At 30.9% G+C, this 21905-nt stretch overlaps 1 protein-coding gene across 15 annotated transcripts in view; it reads right to left on the bottom strand.

The window, feature by feature from the left end:
• The window catches only part of LOC139489703 (zinc finger MIZ domain-containing protein 1-like), a 210228-nt gene that overhangs the window by 30302 nt on the left and 158021 nt on the right, over positions 1-21905 (bottom strand). For 2 of the 15 annotated variants that reach the window (XM_071276431.1, XM_071276423.1), the window contains exon 1: positions 343-491. The exons of 9 other annotated variants lie outside the window; for them this stretch is intronic. The gene's annotated coding sequence lies outside the window, so the exon portion shown is untranslated. Of the gene's footprint in view, positions 1-342; positions 633-9035; positions 9330-21905 lie in introns of those variants that run through there. 4 more of the 15 variants (XM_071276421.1, XM_071276430.1, XM_071276432.1 and 1 more) reach the window with 4 other exon arrangements.

The raw sequence follows: 21905 nt of genomic DNA on the forward strand, positions 1-21905 counted from the left end.
CTGTAAATTTAATCTTAACTTACTTAATATCAATAAATATCATATTATAATAACATATTTACATAAATATTCACCTCATTCTATGTAATCATCGAATGAGAATTATTTATCAACAAAACGCTAATCAATCAAAGAATTAGCTAACAATGACTGATCAATAAAAATCTTCACCTGTGTGGTACCTTACAATATCTACAAAACAGTTAAGTAACGATTAACTTTACATTAGTAAATAATAGCTTCCTATCTAATTGTAAAGCTCTAAGTATGTTATTTTTTCTCAATAGCCCTATAGGCCATTTATCCAGTCCATTACTACTCTAACATTTCACCAATACTCACAATGCAGACACTTTGTGTGTCATTATCGTGTTGTTAAACTCCAATAGCTTACAAATCACCTAGGACAAACAAAATCTAATGAATAACTGAGCCCTTAATATGACAAACTAGGAATTTGAAATCAATAACCTTTTGTTATCACAGCCCATCTAATGAATATTCATGAAGTTCCCCTTCTATGTTGACCTTTCAACTTTGTTGTCTGCTCAAGAATCATTGTTTCCCTCCTCAATATTTACCTGGGATTTTTAAAATGAACCAAGTTACACGACTTTTACAGGTAGAGAGAGATAATTCACCTGTGTTCTCTACCTATAATAGATTTAGAGCGTAAAAAAGCCACACATGGGACGGTCGTCTTATTATTAAATAAACAATATTTAACTACTCTAAAGTAACAAGAAGTCATCTGATCTATGTAATCTACACAGGTAACAATTCTATAGATTATTTTATTACCAATTTTAACAGGTTTATTCCAAACAAACTTCAAAAGATTTGTATCAAATTGTTACTAGAAAAAGACATTTAAATGAAATCCAATGTCATTTACTTAGGGAACAAAGGAGTTTGAAATATGTCAAGTTTTACGTAAAGTAAATAAATTTTGTCGACTTTTTTATTTGAATTTTTAAAGAGGAGTAAATAAAGTCATTAATCACAAGGGCAATCACTTCATCCTTTCAAAAAACATCTTCTTAACTCTTGAGGTCATCAAAAATATTTCAATGATTAGACGAAGAAAGGACTTGTATTTTCTTTAAAGCTGACCACCAAGATGCTACTTATTAGATATTTTTTCGTCAATAATTAATTCAAACAGTTCCCTCATGAAAATTATGGTTAAACAACTTTTTAAATTTTACATTTTTATTACAATGTACTTGATAATCAATTTTCAAAACTTCTTTGACACATTTCATGATAATTTCAACAGAAGCAAAACTTATGCCCTTTACGACTTGCTAGAGGGGGTCAAACGACCTGTTAAAAACCAGACACACTTTGACCTTCACTTTGTTGGTAAAACATGTTCTACTAAATGTTTTTTTGATATAAATAATAAATAAATGATTATAGTTACTACTACAAGACTTGTTAGTCAAGCTGATATGTCACAACATAATTTTACAACAGTTGTTGGTCATAAAATATCATGCATCAGTGATTTTGTACATTCTTTATCTGTCAAATTGAGACATATCAAAAATGAATACAAAATAATCTAACAAATTATAAAACCACCTTCCCCCTTTTCCTTTTTCAACTGTCAGATTGAGAGGTATCAAAAATGAATACAAAATTAACTTAACGATTATAACCCTCCCCCTTTTCCTTTTTCCCCCCAAATTGTAGATATATCTGAACCCTTATGATTCATTTTAATTTTCTACTTGTACATGTATATTTGAGTGGGCAGTTGGAACATGAAGTAGCCTGGAGAGATTTGTATCATAAGTGTAAATAAATAAATTATCAATAATAATGATGAAAATGTGTTTTATGATTCTACCAACAATTTGTCAAAAGGATCTGAAATCATTTTTTTTTTTAAATCTAAAATTTTTGCTTTAAATTTTTAAACTTGTTTCGTTTATTTGCTACAAATCAATTTGATATCTTTTACACTGATGTTTATCTAATTTTAATTCCATACTGAGAATATCAACAGACTTATTTATAAATGACTTAAGTCTGGCAAAAGATTACAGAGTAATATGTTTCCTACTTAAAAACATGTAAACAACTTCCTTTCCCTTTACAATTCACTTCACTAGCTTCCATACAGTATCTTATACATGAAACTTAATACAATGTAGCAAAATAAAAACATTATCTCAGGAGCTCATATACATAAGTAAACTAATTATTAAACAAGTCACTCAAGATTTATGAATCAGTGAATGGGCAGCTCATACACCACAAACTCAACAGCTTATATGCAAGCATCTTATACACCACAAACTCAACAGCTCATATGCAAGAAACTTATACACCACAAACTCAACAGCTCATATGCAAGCAACTTATACACCACAAACTCAACAGCTCATATGCAAGCAACTTATACACCACAAACTCAACAACTTATATGCAAACAACTCATGCACCACAAACTCTATACCTCAAATGCAAGCAACCCATACAACACAAACTCAACAACTCATATTCAAACAACTCATGCACCACTAACTCTAAAGCTCATATGCTAGCAGCTCATACACCACAAACTCTATAGCTCATATGGAAATAACTCATACACCACACTCAGCAGCTTATATGCTAGCAACTCATACATCACAAACTCAATAGATTAGACAGCTCAAGAGGTTCTCAAAATTGGTTTGGCTGCTTCATTGTCTTTTCCTTTGTATTTATTTACATTAAGCATATTTTAAGTTACAATGCCTTACAACTGTCATTTCGTTATGCACTAAATAGGTACACGAAGAAACATGTAAACTATTTTGGTTTATGTTTTAGAAATTTAAATGATTGTGACATCAATTTCAGTTTACGTCATCAAAAATTTTCTTACGCAGAAAAATAGCACATATTGTGCAATCAACAAACTCTAATGTCAAATAAAAGCAGGTAAATACAAAAGATTTCACAGTTTTACATGTAATGATGAGTTTAACATACATATTGATACGTACATGTACATTGCACTAAATATTAGATAACACAAAATAATTGGTATCAACAACAAAATGCACAAACCTAACAATAAATACATCAAAGGAAGTAACAAACACACAGACAAAAAGATGGTGCAGTAACATTTGTTTATTTATTTGCATCCTCTTTCTTCAGTCATTAGTTGTGTCATTGGCCATCATACCACATCTCCTTATTTTTTGTAAAGTTAAAGATAAACATATAAATTAGACAGTCTGATTTGCAACAGACACATTATTTTGAGAGGTTAACTCCAGTTTTACTAAATAAAATCAAAGTTTTTACAGTAATGTGCAATCAATACAATAACTATTTTCCTTCTCTTAACACACTTAAAATATTGTGGTAAAAGTACAAGTATTCGTTCATACATGTACATGCTAATTTTCTATTGGACACTGTCTAAATTTTCATACCATCAAATTCATAAGTATTGCTTCAAGTTATTACCAAATATTTGAAAAAAAATTGGCTTCTGATTTGTAATTGATACAGTAAATTAATATTTTATAATTGCAAAGTATCCTGTACTGATGCAATTTAGTTAAAAAATAATGAAATGGCTTTTTGCCGTTTTGATGCAAAATTTGTCAAATAAATCCCCACCAATTAAATAATAAGCAGTTAGTTAAAGTTATATTAACAATTGATGACTGGAACATTATCTCCTAATTTACAAAGTATTAACATTCTTAAAGTTAAAAGTACTGATATGTAACAAAAATAAACAGTTTTATTTACACCAAACACAGGGCCATATAAATATCTTAGATAATCGTACTACTATTTAAACACTGTAAATCTGTTATATTTAACCCATGTTATCATTTCTATTAGCCAAACAGACCGAAAAATCACTTAATTTGGCAGGAAAATCTATGCAGTGTTGACCACACAATATACACTCAACTGACAGTCAATAGGTCATAATAGTGACCGCTAGGTTGACCTTTAAATACCTGTCTCACAGGTGAACATGCTAAATATCCAATAAATACAAAGAAAAAGTTTTGACATTGTGGAATTTATTAAGTACAGCTTACAATATTTTTGAAGAGTCAGTAAGGATTTGCAAAATACAATCGTTTGAGTCTGTTGTCATTTCAAACTCATAGATAAAAACACAGCTAAATATGCCATTAATTACAAGTGTAATCATTGAAACAAATTAATTATTATCTTTCCATGATGTCAAGAACTCATACATCAACTACATTACATGACAACCTATAAGAACATGTAATGTTAATATTTCTGATATCTTAGTTTGAACATAAATACTAGCATCTCTATCACAGACTTCAATATATTGGATGCATTTTTATCAATGTGTTGAAAAAATATCATCTTTCAAACAAATTTCAAGACAAAACCTACAACAGACAGTAAAGAAATCTACGCAAATTCACACATCTATATCTCCGTAACTTTGTTTATATCTTTCTTTGTTTCAACATATATATTTTTTTTCTTGTAGACATTATTTATGTATACATAATTTTCAGATTATCATCTGTATCTCAGATACCAGACAATTAATACATAATTCTACATTCCATTATCCATTTTTTTAATTTGATCTAAATACGCTTAGAGTTTTCAATTACAAAACATTAAGTGTTGAACAGTTAACAAGATTGCAAAATTTACTGCAATAAAAAGTTTCAGAATACCTTTTCAATTACTTATACTAAGGTACATGAATTATCTGGCTAAGTAAGAAATATTAAATATAGGTAAAGTGAAATTGACTCCACAACAACACCCAAGTCTGGCGCAGAGCCAACTCATAAATCAGTCTTTAAGAAATGCACCCCTGCACTAAACTAACTCCTGCAAGTAATTTCTCTGTTTTACTTATCTGTTTTCTTTGTTATTTTGTTTTTAGATCACGGTGTGAAGTGAATTTCCTGTATATAAGTTGCATATAAAAAAGTGTGCAAAACTCTTCAAATAAACATGTTTACATACAATTTGCAAAGTATTTCTTTGTTTTTTATTCAATTTTGTGTTAATTTTTTTTTAACAACTACATGTATGACTGATTGAAGGCTGCTTATGTTCTGTAGCAAAAATGACATGCAGATTTATGACAATTAAATGGGGAAAAAAATCTGTTACGAAGAACATACCCGGCTTTGTTTTAAGATCGAACCACTGAGTAGAAATTCCAGCCACTAAGGAACAAGACAACATTCAGTAGTATTCTGACTCAAAGCAGACAAATATGACTGCTTTCTCTCTCCCCCTAAATGTTGCTTGATTAGCAATATCAATTTTTTAAATTTGGTTCAACCCAAAAAAGGGATTGAACTTTCAAGATAGGTGACAATGAGACCACCAATGTTGTTACTACAAATACGTGCCACAGATAATCCAGTTAGAAATCAATGTACAATGATAGTTGATTAGTTACAATATGAAATAAAACTACAAAATATAAACTTCTGAGTTACAGAAAATACATATATATGTATATTACATAGTCAATTCAAGGTTAAAACATCTTCGTAGGTCAATGGTACCTAGTTGACATTAATTAGTAGTTTTCACATGTTAAGTTTACATACAATATATGTTTAATGTCAGAAACATAAAATTGATCTGTACAACCTATGAACCAGGAAGTAAAAAGTGTGGCTCACCAAGCTTTTCTTACAACTAAGCAAACAAAATCATGTCAAGAGCTGTAACATTTTACTTGTTTTCAGAAAGAATAAAAATATAAAATGATGTTTTCTATAAGTTTGTTAAGTAATATATATACAATGTGATCTCATTGCAGCCAAGATGGTTAAACTGGTTTATATGATGCAATTCCATAATAGATTTTCATTTTTTTTTAATATTGCCAAAAGAAGAAAATATCAGTCAAGAAATTTTATATCATACAAATATCATTAGTTACTCTCCCCAGTATCTTTATGACTATATTTAACAATTTTTTATATTTTACAAGTCAGAATTGGTTGACAGCTACCAGTTTGGGACCACACATGTACAAAATGTACATTCACATTTGATCCAAAAAATAATTCAGACAAAACATTCATTTTAAAAATTATGCAACTTCAGAGAGGAATGAGAAAGAAAAAAAGTTCAGATAATTTTTAACATGGACAAAGGTTGGTGAGAGATGAACATTGTTACCATAAGATTAAATATTCCCAAATAAAGGCAATTCAATTTCAAACATGAAACTCATTTCATGTCAATAAATAAATATCTAAGGTTACAAATACCCATGTATATATTGTATTCCTTAAAAAGAGATGTGTAAGTAAGGATAAGACTGTTACTATATCCTTGTAAATAATGATATATGCATATAATACAGTAAATCTAAATTCCAACTCATCTTGGTCAGCAAAACTAAGAAAATTCGCAAATTATTCACTAAAAATCAAGAGAAATAAAGTAACCTGTCACATGAAAAATTAAAAATGCCCTCAAATACAAATTGAACATGTACATATAAAACTATTCTACTTCTTTGTCTGGTCTTTGCTGTACATGCTGTTCATCAGTGCTTCCATCATACAAATGATTACTGGAAAACCTGTTCAAATCTAATGATATTTATGTCCTGAAAATCTTTTAAAAAAAAAGGAAGCAATAATTTTAACATATGATGAGATAGTTAATTTGTCAAGGTGATGGTTTATGTTGGGAGATTTCAACTTCAGTGTTTTTCTTGCTTGTGTTTGCCATAAATACTTCTCAGAAATTAATCCTCTTTGATCAGTTGATGGAAGATAAAATCTAAATACCTAAAACCTGAAGTAAATTCTAGATGTGGTTAACTGTATTTTATAGGTTTTACAGTAATTGTGTATATTTTTATATTTAGTTTATTGTGTTGTAGTTTGTATATTATATGATTTATATTGGGTAATTGAAGGTAGCATATTAATTACAGATTGTAATTAGTTGATTAGTCTATATATATGCTTTTGCTTATTTTATTTACGTATTTGACAGAAATCTTGATTTAAAAAGATAGTAAGCAGAGATGTTCAAAAGTTACGCAAAACCTGTCCATTTTTAACTAAGTTGCACAAATAATCTACATCAGTTTGAAAAAGAGTAGATTACCTCCCTTGCACCACTTTCTGTATCTCTACAGGTTAACATGATTACAGGTGAGAGAATCAATATTTATCCAATTTATCACTTACTGAGACTATTAGCTTTGTTTATTTAAACAGGGTGTATTATCATGTATCTTCTTTAAATGGTTATCTATCATTGCCTTTATAATCGGAATTTATACAACATGAAAATGATGAAACGCACAAGAAAACCACAGCTTATAACTTTCTTCATATTCCTGATATTGAAATGATCTTTTAATTTTTAAACTTATACACATATTATAACCACTTATATTAGCAAACACATTAATTCAATTAATTATTGATTAAATGTAAAACATCAAGCTTGGATATGATTGTGGTCATCATATAAAAAAAACAAACTGTTACAAATATATCCATCTTTGCTCGCCAAGGGTTAAGATACTGTCCACTTGAGCTTGAGTGGAGTGATTGGATGTTATCATAATTTGCTAGCAAAGTTTCAGTACCAAAATCATCATAGACTGGCACCTACATGTACTACCTTCTCTCTTTTTTTGGATAATACAAAGCCTTGTATTAGGGATTTCAGCCTAGCCCAAAAAATGTTGCAAAAAATATGAACTACCTAAGAAGATTGTTTACTCCTTGATGTCTATTTTTACTGTATTGCTACTTTTATTTACACAAATTTTGATTTTTATAAGCTTTATCTTTGTTATTATTCCCCATTTTTAAAATAAAATCTAAAAAATGTATGTACAGTACAGATGTAGTTCCCAAATGATCAGGAGAGTATAAAAAACCTATTCAAATCTGGTAAATAAAAAAAAGTGTCAAGTACTTCAATCTCTATAAAAATGCCATTGTGGTCATTATAGATATACAAATTGAGACCTAAAAATCAATACAAGTAGATAGATAGTAGTATCCCATTAAAAAGGTCTTATATCAACACCAGTAATTTAATCAGTTAATCCAAAGATATGCTCATTCAGAAGACATGATTACAACTAGTTCCCTGGGGCATTATTTTGTTTGACTTTACTGTTGTCACCACTAACACCTTACTCATCGTAAATAGACCACTTTATGACATAAACTATCTGTGCACAGGTAAACTGGACAAATATAGACATTTGTACATGTCCAGATTAAAAAAGAAAACAAATTATATTGTAAATATAGTATCTACTACCTGGCATTTGCTGGACCCTAATTTTTGTTGAAAAAAATGTAAAATATAAAATGAAATGATAAATGCATTTAATACTATTTCGGTGAACTAATGAAATTTCTATTACTCAAAAGAAATTTGTAACTAAATTTTAGCTTATTTGTTTGAGGGAAGTTTGTTAACAAAATTCTTCAAGACACAAACTAGAATATCACTGTAATGTAATTAACTCAAGCCAAACTGCTAAAGTTTAATCACCCAAACCGTGTCAAGTATAATGCTAAAGCAAGTATTAAATAGATAAATTTATAAGATTAAACAAAATGGCAACTACATGTACATGATACCTGCATATAAAGTATCGACTTGAATTTCAGATAAATGCATTAATTCTGGCAAATCTTATTATTCATATAAAAATATTCCATATTAATACATATTATATTATTCCAAGTATGATTAACTAACTTTCATTTTGTTCATAAACTACTTGCGCAACACCGACAACGTGCTTGTGTTTACGTCTAGCACATGCTGTTCTAAAAATAGATCTGTTATTGATATGTTTTTTTTTGTCTTTTAAAATTCTATCTTCTTCTAATCACGTAAATGCAAACGATTATATGATTTGTTATTTATATCATTCACACAGCAGTGCAAACTGAGACTCAACTGATAGGCAATTTAAATAATCAGCTCTCGCAACAAAAACACCGGTAATCTTATCAAAAAAGCACGCGAACAGACAATATACATACCCCTTTCCTAACGTCATATTTCTTCACGGATAGAATCTCTCCTTTATATTCACATTGACAATATTCTTGATGAGTCGTAAATAGTTGTATAATGCTGCACAAAACTCCTCTTTAAAGTTTATTTAACGATATCACTAACTTGTTAGCTTGACAAAGTATCTTATTCACTTCAACACACAATGGGGTTCTCCATGATGAATATTCATACGCACCGGCCCGGATCGAGGATGCGTACAAACTTTTGTAATGCGTGGTATGTCTAACTACGCAAAGGTTTACAAGACAACGCAAATCAGTATTGATGTTTGACGTATTACAATATATTTGAATGGGCGGGATAATTTCATAGGTAAAAATATTTTTGAACTGTTTAACAGGACATTTAATATGCAATAAATAAACAATTTAATAATGTTTTCTGTAATTAATTATCTGTAAATAGGCTCCTGATTTTACAAAATAAATTTAGACATTAATCTTTTGTACCGTTACAGAACTAATTTTACTAATTAGACGTCATATCTCAGTGACATTAGATATTTTATCTGTTTTTTGTTGTTGTTTTTTTTGTGCATCATTTACATTATTTTATATTTGAACCACTTCAGCGTACATTTTTAAATACCAATAGTTAGACCAAATACACGCGGTGTGTTTTCTTGGACGTTGGCAACTAGAGATATAGTAACTTTATAAATCCTTGGTTCAGTGATTTGCAACAGATTTTTCTCTGTGTACAGCCAGCGTAAAACCATTTATTTTTAATATTGTTTTATTGCTATAGTCGGGGTAAGCATCGGTCGGGCGTCTTTGAACTTTGCAGTTCTAATCGCCAACCACTAACCACTTACAAGACCCTCTAACCAGGTGAGCTAAAACTGTTTGCTATTTATATAAACATCAGTGTATAAACGAGCATGATGAGTATCATCAAAATATCAACAGTGGCTAAGTTGCGTGTTAAAAGGTATCAAGAAAGATATTGTCATCTTTACAAAGAATTAAAATACCACTACACGGCCATAAAAGATAACAGGTGATCATGTACAGGTTGACAACAGGTAACCAAAGGTGACAACCGTTTACATGTAGATAAAGTCATCAGTGATCATTAAGAGAATAGTTGAGGTTTTTATAACGTTACTGGGGTCGTCTGAGCCCATGGATAAAACGATCGCAAGTAATCAACCTTGACTGCATGTAACTTATCCGAGCCTTTCTACTGAGAGAAGAGGCGGATTTAGGGGGGGAGGGGGCAGGGGCCCAGGCCCCCCCTTTTTAGAAAAAAATTTGGTTGCTTATATAGGGAATCACTGAAGCGTGACTGGAGCGGGTCCCCTCTTAGGTCAGTCAGTGAGCCCCCCACTTATGAAAATTTCTGGATCCTCCACTGGAGATTAACACACTGATGTAATCCTAAACTAACGGATCTGTCGGACATTCGTTATGGCCATTGGGTGACCCTATATTTTTATTTATATTTTAATACACGTATTAAAGGCGTTGTATAATGTATATAAATGACATGCAGTGAAATTTCAGCTGAAGATGATTTTGTTTGGCTACTGAGTGCAATATGCATACATGCAATCGAAATGGGGACGTCAAATCATGGAAAGTGCCATGATCTCTGCAACATAACAGTAACACCAAAATGTAAACCCGTCATCTCGGCTATTCTTTAATCTGTATTTATATTGTTTTCCAATCTTGAAGCTGCATGAACTTTTTGCCACTGGACATTAAACAGTCAGTCAATCGAACTATGATTTTGTGTCTGATTGGACGCAATTTGATGATCTTTGCTGCAAATAGCAAATAGGATTTTCAAATAATAATAATGATAATTTCTTTAAACCCTCTTTTATAAGAATGACCGGAAACTTTTGACTTGCTATTTTTTGGTATTAAGTATATGCAGATGCCGTGAAAACAAATGAAATCACGATATTTAGTGCAAATAGTTCTTCATGGGCTTGTCTTTCTGTAAAATGCATTCAAATTATTATTACCCAGTTCATTAAGGACAATGTTTTAAGTTCTGGTTGTTAAACATATTACAATATGACCCAATATATAACAAAATTATATTTAATCACAGTCTGGTTAACACACTGACCTTCTTTCACAGATACATATAAAAACTTCCCTATTCAAACAATGTAAGACAAATTATTATTTCATAATTTAAAACCCAAGTCTCTTTATTTAAAATGGACTAAATGTAAATAATGGTTACAGTTAAAATGGTAATATCTATTTAAAAGATTTTATAAAGAAATTGATATGTATTTAATGACTTTAAACCCGAAAGTAAGCATGTACTGATAAAGGAAAGTGCTTTCTGACACAAGTAAATGAGCATGCAGATGCAATACTATAATGTTCATGGATTAATTGAGATGTGCGGTATGCGTCAACGAGACAATAACCCAATCACACAGAAAACACAACACAAGCAGAGGGCAACACAATGACAGGTGCATGCATGTCTACATATTCAACGTAAAGCTCTAAATAGACCGATTCTACATTTAACAAAAAAAAATTCACAAACGACAAAGCATGCCCTGACTGATGAGGCTTGTGGATTGGTACAGACACATTCAACTAGCCTCTATCGTTCTCAAACCCCCTTTTATTCTACATCAGTAAAAGCTACCATTTTAAAGAATACCAGTGCATAGGTCCATAAAAAAAATTATACGTGTAAATTTCATAAAAATATTTTCTCACTATCGGATGATTATTTGTATCTTTATGAATACTGTGCAAATTATCAGATTCAAACGCACACAACTTGTTTACTTCCGCTGTCATACTCAGCTGACCATGAGAGCACCGAAACATGTTTACTAAAAAACCTTTGCCTTCACCTAGGTTCACACAGAAAACAAACAGTTAAATCTTTACAAGCCATCAATACAGTTTGTAAACAGGTGACAGGTAAATTATTCATCTTCATTATCCATCGATGCGGTCAAGTATCTTTTTAATTCACTTACCGAGAGGTGTCTATGACGGGTAGGGTGTTAATCTTTAGGACTTTCTATTTAAATTGATACACGTAACGTGTTTGGACATCTATATCTTTTGTTGAGTAAACTGATTGGGTGTGAGTTCTGGCACTGTAATTAGTTATATAAAGCACTTATCAATTCGTGATGCTCGAAATATATCTCTAGTGAACCCCACGTAGCAAAGAAAATGTTTCTCCCTTAACCTTTCAATTAAATGGAGTACTTCAAGTGTAAAAAGAGCCGATAAGGAACAATTAATGGTTGATTGACGACGGGCATTCAAATAATTTTGCAAAACTAAAATTTCGTCTATGGTATTGCACGAATGTTTGGGCATTGAATGCTGCACAACAAACACGTCTCCTCATCATATCATCACAATTTCTGGGCTGTTACAGTCATAAAACTTCAATGGCGACACAACGTTGCGTCTTTGGGCTTTTCGAAGTTCCTACCCATTTATCAAAATCATACACTGTTTTATTAAAGTTTTCATTTTCATGTTTTGATACTTCCTGTTATAAAATAACGTGTATTTTAAGTTACTAAATTAAAATTTGACTCATATCGAGAAATAGTTTGTGTTCTTCGCCACAATCTGTTTAAATGTTTGATTTGTTTAGCATGACAGATGTCCTCTAAAGAATCAGGCTGTTTTGCCTTTGTTCTGATTGTACTGACAACCTAACAAAAGGTTAAAGTAGTTCATCTTTAAACTAACGAATCCATATTTCATGCATTTAGTTGATTGATGCTGTAACCGGCACATTTTACTAGATAATATTTCACCGATTTGTTGTTTTTTCTTAAAAGCAACTGCAGACATTTTATCAAGAAATGAAAAAGAAATTTGATATGTAACGAAAGAAAGAAACATATTCAGAAGCCAAGTTGATTTATGTATTATGTAGTTTTGCCCGTTGTTAAGATGCTATTATGTAATCTTGTGAAAATCTTTTAACACAGATGTTTGTTTAACATGTTTTTGAATCAACAATACTTTTCAAAGCTATTAATTTCTAACATACCTCAACAGCGAGCACAAATATAACAAGTCAATTGTTTAGGTGTTGCAAGACAATTATAGTGAGAAGGAGGCTTCTTTTTATTCTTTTCAGTGACTTTTTAAATACCAAAATCAAGTATATGGAATTAAATGAACGACAGGTATGATCCAAGATTAAAAGGATAAAATGACAGTATTCAGTATCACTAATGTACACATTCTGTGCATTGAAAATATATGACATTACGTTAAGACATCATTAAAACACAGAAATACGATTCTGGCAGTTCCAGAAATGCATGCCTAGCTCGCACATATATCAGATTTATACAAACACGTATATGTGTAAGCCCTGCATATATTCATATAAAACGTAAATGACAAAAATACTTAACTCGGAGGAAAATTTAAAACGGAAAGTCCCTTATCAAATGGCAAAATCAAAAGGCCAAACACATCAAAACGAATGGATAACAACTGTCTTACTCCTGACTTCGCACACTACAGGCATTTAAACCTGGTTTTATAGCTTGCTGAACCGCTCACATGTATGACAGTCGCATCAAATTCATACTTTGGGCTTATGTTTCCCCCTTCAGAGTCTACTTCAAGGTTATGCACACTATTTCACTTACATATTAGTTTATTTGTATATCTTTACTAGTAATTTATATATATTTAAACCAGATGCTCCAGGGCGCAGCTTTATACGACCGCAGAGTTCGAACCCTGAACATTGGGGCAAGTATGGACATTCAAGCTTGATACAGCTCTGAATTTGGATTGTGATTAAATAGTTGACACAACACAGATTTCTGACACATAATGAATGTGGTCTAAGAATTTAAACTTAAAAACTTCAAATTTTAAATTGGACATTACCTATTATGGTCCAATATCCAAAATCTAAATACATGGTTAGATTTAGCATATCAAAGAACCCCAAGAATTCGATTTTTGATGAAATCAAATAAAGTTCATTTTGGACCATTTAGACCTCAATGTGGACCAATCTGATAACCGGGCCAAAACATCAAAAATCTATATACATGGTTAGATTAAGCATATATCAAAGAACCCCATATATACAATTTTTGTTGAAATCAAACAAAGTTTAATCTTGGACCGCAATTTGGACCAACTTGAATCTGGGCCTATAATCAAAAATCTCAATACAGGTTTAGATTCAGCATATCAAAGAACCCCAAGGATTCAATTTTTGTTGATATCAAACAAAGTTTAAATTTGGACCACGATTTGGACCAACTTGAAAACTGGGCCCATAATAAAAAATCCTTTTTCTATTTACTTAAGTACATGTTCAGATTCAGCATATCAAAAAAACCCAAGAATTCAATTTTTGTTGAAATCAAACAAAGTTGAATTTTGGACCACGATTTGGAGCAACTTGAATACTGGGCCCATAATAAAAAATCTAAGTACATTTTTAGATTCAGCATATCAAAGAACCCCAAGATTTAAATTTTTGTTAAAATCAAACTAAGTTTAATTTTGGACCCTTTGGACCTTAATGTAGACCAATTTGAAAATCGGACCAAAAATTAAGAATCTACATACACAGTTAGATTTGGCATATCAAAGAACCCCAATTATTCAATTTTTGATGAAATCAAACAAAGTTTACTTTTGGACCCCGATTTGGACCAAATTGAAAACTGGGCCAATAATCAAAAATCTAAGTACATTTTTAGATTCAGCATATCAAAGAACCCAAAGATTTCAATTTTTGTTAAAATCAAACTAAGTTTAATTTTGGACCCTTTGGACCTAAAAGTAGACCAATTTGAAAATGGGACCATCTACCAGACAAATCTACATACACAGTTAGATTCGGCATATCAAAGAAACCAACTTATTCAATTTTTGATGAAATCAAACAAAGTTTAATTTTGGACCCTTTGGGCCCCTTATTCCTAAACTGTAGGGACCAAAACTTCCAAAATCAATCCCAACCTTCCTTTTATGGTCATAAACCTTGTGTTTAAATTTCATAGATTTCTATTTCCTTATACTTAAGTTATGGTGCAAAAACCAAGAAAAATGCTTATTTGGGCCCCTTTTTGGCCCCTTATTTATAAACTGTTGGGACCTAAACTCCCAAAATCAACCCCAACCTTCCTTTTGTGTTCATAAACCTTGTGTTTAAATTTCATTGATTTCTATTTACTTATACTAAAGTTATTGTGCGAAAACCAAGAATAATGCTTATTTGGGCCCTTTTTGGCCCCTAATTCCCAAACTGTTGGGACCAAAACTTCCAAAATCAATCCCAACCTTCCTTTTATGGTCATATACCTTGTGTTTAAATTTCATAGATTTCTATTCACTTATACTTAAGTTGTAGTGCGAAAACGACGACGACGACGAAACGTGATACCAATATACGACCAAAAAATTTTAAATTTTTGCGGTCGTATAATATATTATAGTATTTACAGGCACTATTTGCCGCTTTTTGTCAATTAATCAACTAACTAAGCATACTTTTTCATAAGACCTCGAAGAAATTATCTGGACTGAAGATCAGATGAATGTCAAGATAAGTGTTATACTCTGTGCATTGCTCACAACTTGCTGAGGTCATAAACACCATCTTATCATATGACCGCGGCGTTTCCATGTTGTTGCGATGTGATAAAAATACTTCGTAATACAGAGCCACCACCCTTATTTGTGTACACTATTTAATAAAACAAAATTATTCACTCATTACATCAAATCAGTTTAACATGATATGCTCCATTCATTTAAATACCTTTGAAATTTTGACAAGGGCAATTGAGATAACTTATTGAGGATTTTAAGCAATAAATAATAAACCTTGCTTTAGTGTTAAAATCACTTTATTCATTTATCTAGACTCTTAATTTGTATTTTGATCATTGTGTTGTTGTTATGATTTGCATCTCGTATAAAGCCACAATGGAAAGATCATGGTTAAATCTTTGCAGATATTTCTACAGGTGCGTGACCAGATGAAACATATTTGTAAACAATAACATGATAGTGTTTAAGGATTGTTTTTGCAGGTTAGATGATGAATGTTTTAAAAGACCTTATTCGATTATGAACAATAAAATAAAGTTGCTGTTACTGAGGTCGAAATTAAATGCCTTGTACACGAATCCAAATTAACAGGATGTGGTCAATATCCACATTGGTACATGTTCACCAACACGTTGTTACATTTTTGCCTGAGGCATTTAATAAATATTCACATAAACAAAAACTCAGACACGCTGTCAATAATCTTAACTTGGTACTTATGGAACAAGTTTGACGTCTGGTGTTTTATATTTGAGAATTCTAGAAGTCTCAGTTTGTTTGCTTATACTGGCTTCACTATTTAAATTAAAGAACGAAAGTTAATGAAGTTGATGTGATGCAGATCATTTAATTGAGACATAAATGTTTTTAGTCCAGAAGAACTAAAGCTGATTGTGTTCGATATTTCCATGATTACAATGTTTTAACAATCTGTTAAATGGCAATGCGTACCTCTTCCAATAAATAAAATTAAAGTTAGCATCTTACACATTCTGATATTAAATTAACCTCTTGAGGAATGCCTTTTTTATCGACAAAGAAATGTACACTCCAACAGAGATCCTGCTAGTAAGCGTGTGTATCTCTTGATATCAAACACCCCATTACAGCCCCATTTGTTGATAAGCCAACAAGAGAAGTTATGTTTATAACAAACTTACAGCAGATAATTATCCGGAATCTATTTTGATACACTTGATAAATGAATATAACTGGCAACAATGTAGTTAAGTATGGTAGGTGAAAATGTATTGATGAAGTAATATCCCTAATAGATCAACATGATACCGGTATAAATGATTGACTGGCAATTATCTCAACTTCCTTCTTTTGATCTTCCGACACAGCAGTATCATTGCTGCACAATGCACATTCATGTAGGTACAACTTAAAGGATAACAAATTTTAAAATATTAATTCAATGTTAGCACTAGAACAGATAGGTGCTTGTATTATTTGTTATACCTTAAACGATTCTATGGTTAATCATATGTATTGAAATTTCGACTAAAGAATCAAGATAACAATGCCATCGGTGTCCTAAATTATAATATACCAGTTGGATATAACCTCCCGCATTACCCCCTTTTTCGTATGGAAAACGGATTTTTTTTATTTGTTTCACCTTTATAACTTTACTACAAATATGTTGACACGTCAGAAAAAAAACATGGTATTTGAAAATTTGAAATGGAAATGGTTAAACATCAACTTTTAAAATCGACAGTATACAGGTTATACGGTTACTGCCTTTATTGCATCACCATTTGTTCCTGTAAGTAAAATATAAGGATTCTAATGGATTTCAGATATTTAACTGGAAAACTACTATTGCATCTTATTTATATTTGGAAATGTCTCTACATAATCTGTTTTATTTTTAAACCACACATTTATCTGAATTATCTTAAATGCGTCCTGAATATCTCTTTTCACTATCAAACAGACATACCAGTTTCCCATCAAATAAAAATCAAATACACGAGACACAAGTTCAATATCAAAGAATTTACAAGCAATTCATAAAAAAAACTAAGACAACAATGATTGTGCTTATTTCTATTCATTTTGATGAAATTAACTCTGTAGCTTTTAATGATGAGTACAGCGTACTGTTTGCTAAGAGAGTACTCAACACTTTCTCAACTTAAATGATATCCTTTTACAAGAAATCTTGACGAACAAATGCAGAAGTATATGAACATCTTGAAAGGATACAATATTTCAACTTTTACAGGATATCAGTTATTCAAATTTCACTGTGAACAATAGGAGCTATCAAGAAATCAACACAACTTTTTTTCAACCAAAGGTTATAAGAGAGTTCACATTTTGCCTCGTAATAAAACACTCTAATATTAACAAAAAGATATAAGAATCATATATCACATATGGGGATGCTAAAGTTTAACATATTTGGTGTATTTGCTTGGTATGCTTTTTATAACAGATACAAGTAGTCGACCTTCGTCAGAGAACAAGCAGTGCTCCTCTTATCACTTTCTTAATAATTTGCAGGAGTCGGACTTCATATGAAAGTCTATAAAGCAGCTAGCTTACTTTATAAAATACAAGTTTAATGTGGGGAACACGTTGATCACATCTTCCAAATTTATCTTGTAATTAACAGATACCACATAATGGATGCCACAAGTGGCTAAGGATCTGCTTACTATACTAGACCACACGTGTCTCCCAAGTTTTTGGTCAGTCTTTAGTTTTCTTTCTTTCTGTAAGTGTTTTGTGAACTGTTGTTTTGTCTCTATGTCGTTTTTCGGCTTGGTTCAGGTCTGTTTTTCCTCAACCTTTTATGTGTTTAACTTTGGTTTTATTAGATCTATCCTATATGCATCCTTAATATCAAATTTTTAATAGTAAGCATACCGTGTATTTTAATTATACTTGGATGCATTTGTCAATTTCAATGAAAATTAGTCAGTATACACCAGACAGCTTTGACAGGTAAATTAAAAGAAAAGGAAAAAGGCAAAGGAATAATTATTATGTTTTATGCATGTTGATTGTTAATCTCGGGTTTTCAATGATGAGTGACTTCAACACGATTTTTGTCAAATATATAAGCAGCCGTTTTGAGTAAGATTTGGTTCACCATAGGGTAAGTATCAGTTGCTATACATACATGAACTGTTATTAAATTATATAGCCATTTCAAGAAGCATAAATAAAAAAAAAACACGAACAGAACTAATCTAAATGTCAAATATACCTTATAGTGAATATGTTGGATCAACATCTGAGTACAAAATGTCTCGTCAAAAGAGACAATAATCAGCCAAAACCGCTATAGCAAACTGAAGATACTTTAGCAAGTGTAGATGTTAGTACTTATTCAACACAATCCAGTAAAAGTGGTTTCTAATTAGGGTATACTTGTATCTATGATATCATACATATAAAATCGTGTCAATTGAAATGCAAAAATGACAGAGGAGAGGTTAGACATATGGTATGTTACAATCAAGAACACATTTACAACATGCACTACAGACTTTTATCATCGTTTTACACTTCATTTGTGTCATCAGTACTTACTGTGGATTCATTTATTTTCGTGGATTCAGTAAGCATTTCATTTTCGTGGATATTTAATTTCGTGGTTTTGCCAAAGTCTACATACAAGCTTATATAACACTTGTATATTGTTGAACATTTGAATTCGTGTTTTTTAACCAACTAATTCAAACGAAAATTGATTTCAACGAATAACAATGATTCCACAGTAATATGATTCAGACTATTTCTTCTCTACAGACTATATTCAATTCCAAGATCAACTGAAAACGTGTTGCTTATTATTTAGTTTTCTATGTTGTGTCATGTGTACTATTGTTTGTCGTCTGTTTGTCATTTTTAGCCATGGAGTTGTCAGTTTGTTTTCGATTTGTGAGTTTGACCGTCTCTCTGGTATCTTCGTCCCTCTTCTATAAGGGAGGCACTTTGAACACCCATTGGAATACTATTTGTTGGAAAATATTAGATAATCCTCAAAGCTTTTAAAATCTTGTCAATAAAATGGTCAAGTCTCTTTGGCGTACATGCTATTCAAATTTTTTCTTGATATAGACTTCATGGAGATAATATCAAAATATAACTTGAAACTGCGGAAGACAATTTACAAAATAACAATCTTCCTATTCTTGGCATTCAATCCAATTGCAGAAAAATCATGAATTTCCACTTGAAAGCATCAATGCATTTGAATCAACTCTTACATGTTCAGAAAATCAACTTTTCACAGTAATTACGACCTGTATGGAAAACAATCATTCACATCCTCATAACCAATGTTTGCACAATGAATTATATTGAAATGCAAATTTTTAACCTTTTTTTTGCATAAGAACCAAATTACGAATGGGCATGCTTTCTTTATCTGTATACGTTTTCCATCAAATCTCTAGTTTACTGCTTTAGTCATCTTGTAGGTATCATAAATGATGAAAGTTAATGTATCAAAGCTTTTTGTGAACATTCACCCTAAAGAATAGCATTTCGAAATCAACCAAATGAAATTAGTTTATTATTCAAATGCCTCCTTTTTAAAATATAAAATTCGTGTTTAATACGGTCAAGAATTATAAGAATAAGTAGGATAAGCATTTGCAGATCTTTATGCAATAACTGTCTTGGAAAATCATCCATACTCATAGGGGAAGTGCAATGATATGAGTTATTATTTGGGTCCAAAAATTACCAAAATATGGTAAATCTTGCTACTTTCTTTCCGTCTATTTCATTTCTGTATGAATAGGATGGTAAGATCTGGTTTTGTTTTAGTGGAGATATCAGATAATATAACATTGGTGCTATCACGATAACCTTCATTAATATATAAGGACTAAAGTCCAAGGTTGTGTTTTGATTTGCAGTTTAAACTTCTTATTACTCAGTACAACTAGAATTAGGTTAAATGACTTTACATATCAAAATAGTTAAAATCCATATTAAAAATTGGAGTTTTTGCAATCACTTCATGATTTAGGACTATTGAACATTGGTAAACTAATGTTGCCTTTATTTAATGTGGAAAAAAATTGTGCTTATACAGTACAATTCATTCTTAATTAATTTTCTAGCAAAACTATCTTTCCACTTTTACATAAATGACTAATATAATGGACTTTGATTTTATATTTTTAATAGAGGTGGTAAATTCATACAATTGGAAAATTTCAAAAGATTATATAAAAGGAGCTAGACACAGTTAAACAAACCATTACATAATTCAAGAAAATGATGCGCATTTAAAAGGTTAAATTATTTCAATCACAGATGAATTATAGTTGAGAAATCAATAATCAACACACACTGTTGTCAGCTTGTTGCTAAAGTGTAAGCATAGAATTAGGTTACTTATGAACACAGAGGACACCTTTAAGTCATGTTGATTCTTGCCAATTATAGGTAAATTTACCTGTATAATTTGTCAATAGAGACCTGTCAATCATACAGATATCTGGCCGAGTAAAATCAGTACAAACTTTTTGTTATAGATAAGACATTGAAAAGTCATTTAACAAACAATTAACTAAATGACCTATTGTACACTTGAAATTAGTATTTAAACTTAATTCTTATAAATATATATGAACTTTTCTACTTGGAAGTCTTAAAATTTTATGCCGACGTCAATCATTTTTGTTCTTTATTGTAACTTGATATGGTTATTTGGTTATTGAATATGTAAGAAAACAATCATAGGATCAATCGTCTAGAAAGTGGCCTCAGGAAAATTGATAAATGTATTGAGTACATCTATAATCATATTATGAATTATTTAAACTGATAGAATAAAGTCACGATTATTTTTGGCAACAAATGTTTATGTATATGGTTTTAAGATATCTTATTTCATCAGATTTACAGTTATTTTTTGCAAAAATAGTGTTTTGTTTTCTGATAAAAATTAAATATTCATCTTAAAAAAAAGTCAAGTAAATGGTAGACACTGATAAGTTATAAATTGATAAAAAATAAAGTTTCTTGTGTCAGTAAGAGTTGTCATGCACAAGATTGTACCATGTGTCTGTTATTGTTGTCTGTCTTTGAATGGTTTTTTTTTTATAGGAGTTATGTGTTGGTGAATTTTTGTGGTCTTGTATTTTCTAATATATTTGGTAATTCTTGTCATCTCTATTTGTGTATCATTAAGCTGCTATGTTTTGGTTCTCTATTTGTGTATCATTAAGCTGCTATGTTTTGGTTTGACTTCTTTCATGAATAATTGGCTTTCTTTCATAACCTTGGAGTTCAGTA

Source organism: Mytilus edulis, chromosome 9 (genome assembly GCF_963676685.1).
Source record: "Mytilus edulis chromosome 9, xbMytEdul2.2, whole genome shotgun sequence".
Lineage (NCBI taxonomy): Eukaryota > Metazoa > Mollusca > Bivalvia > Mytilida > Mytilidae > Mytilus > Mytilus edulis.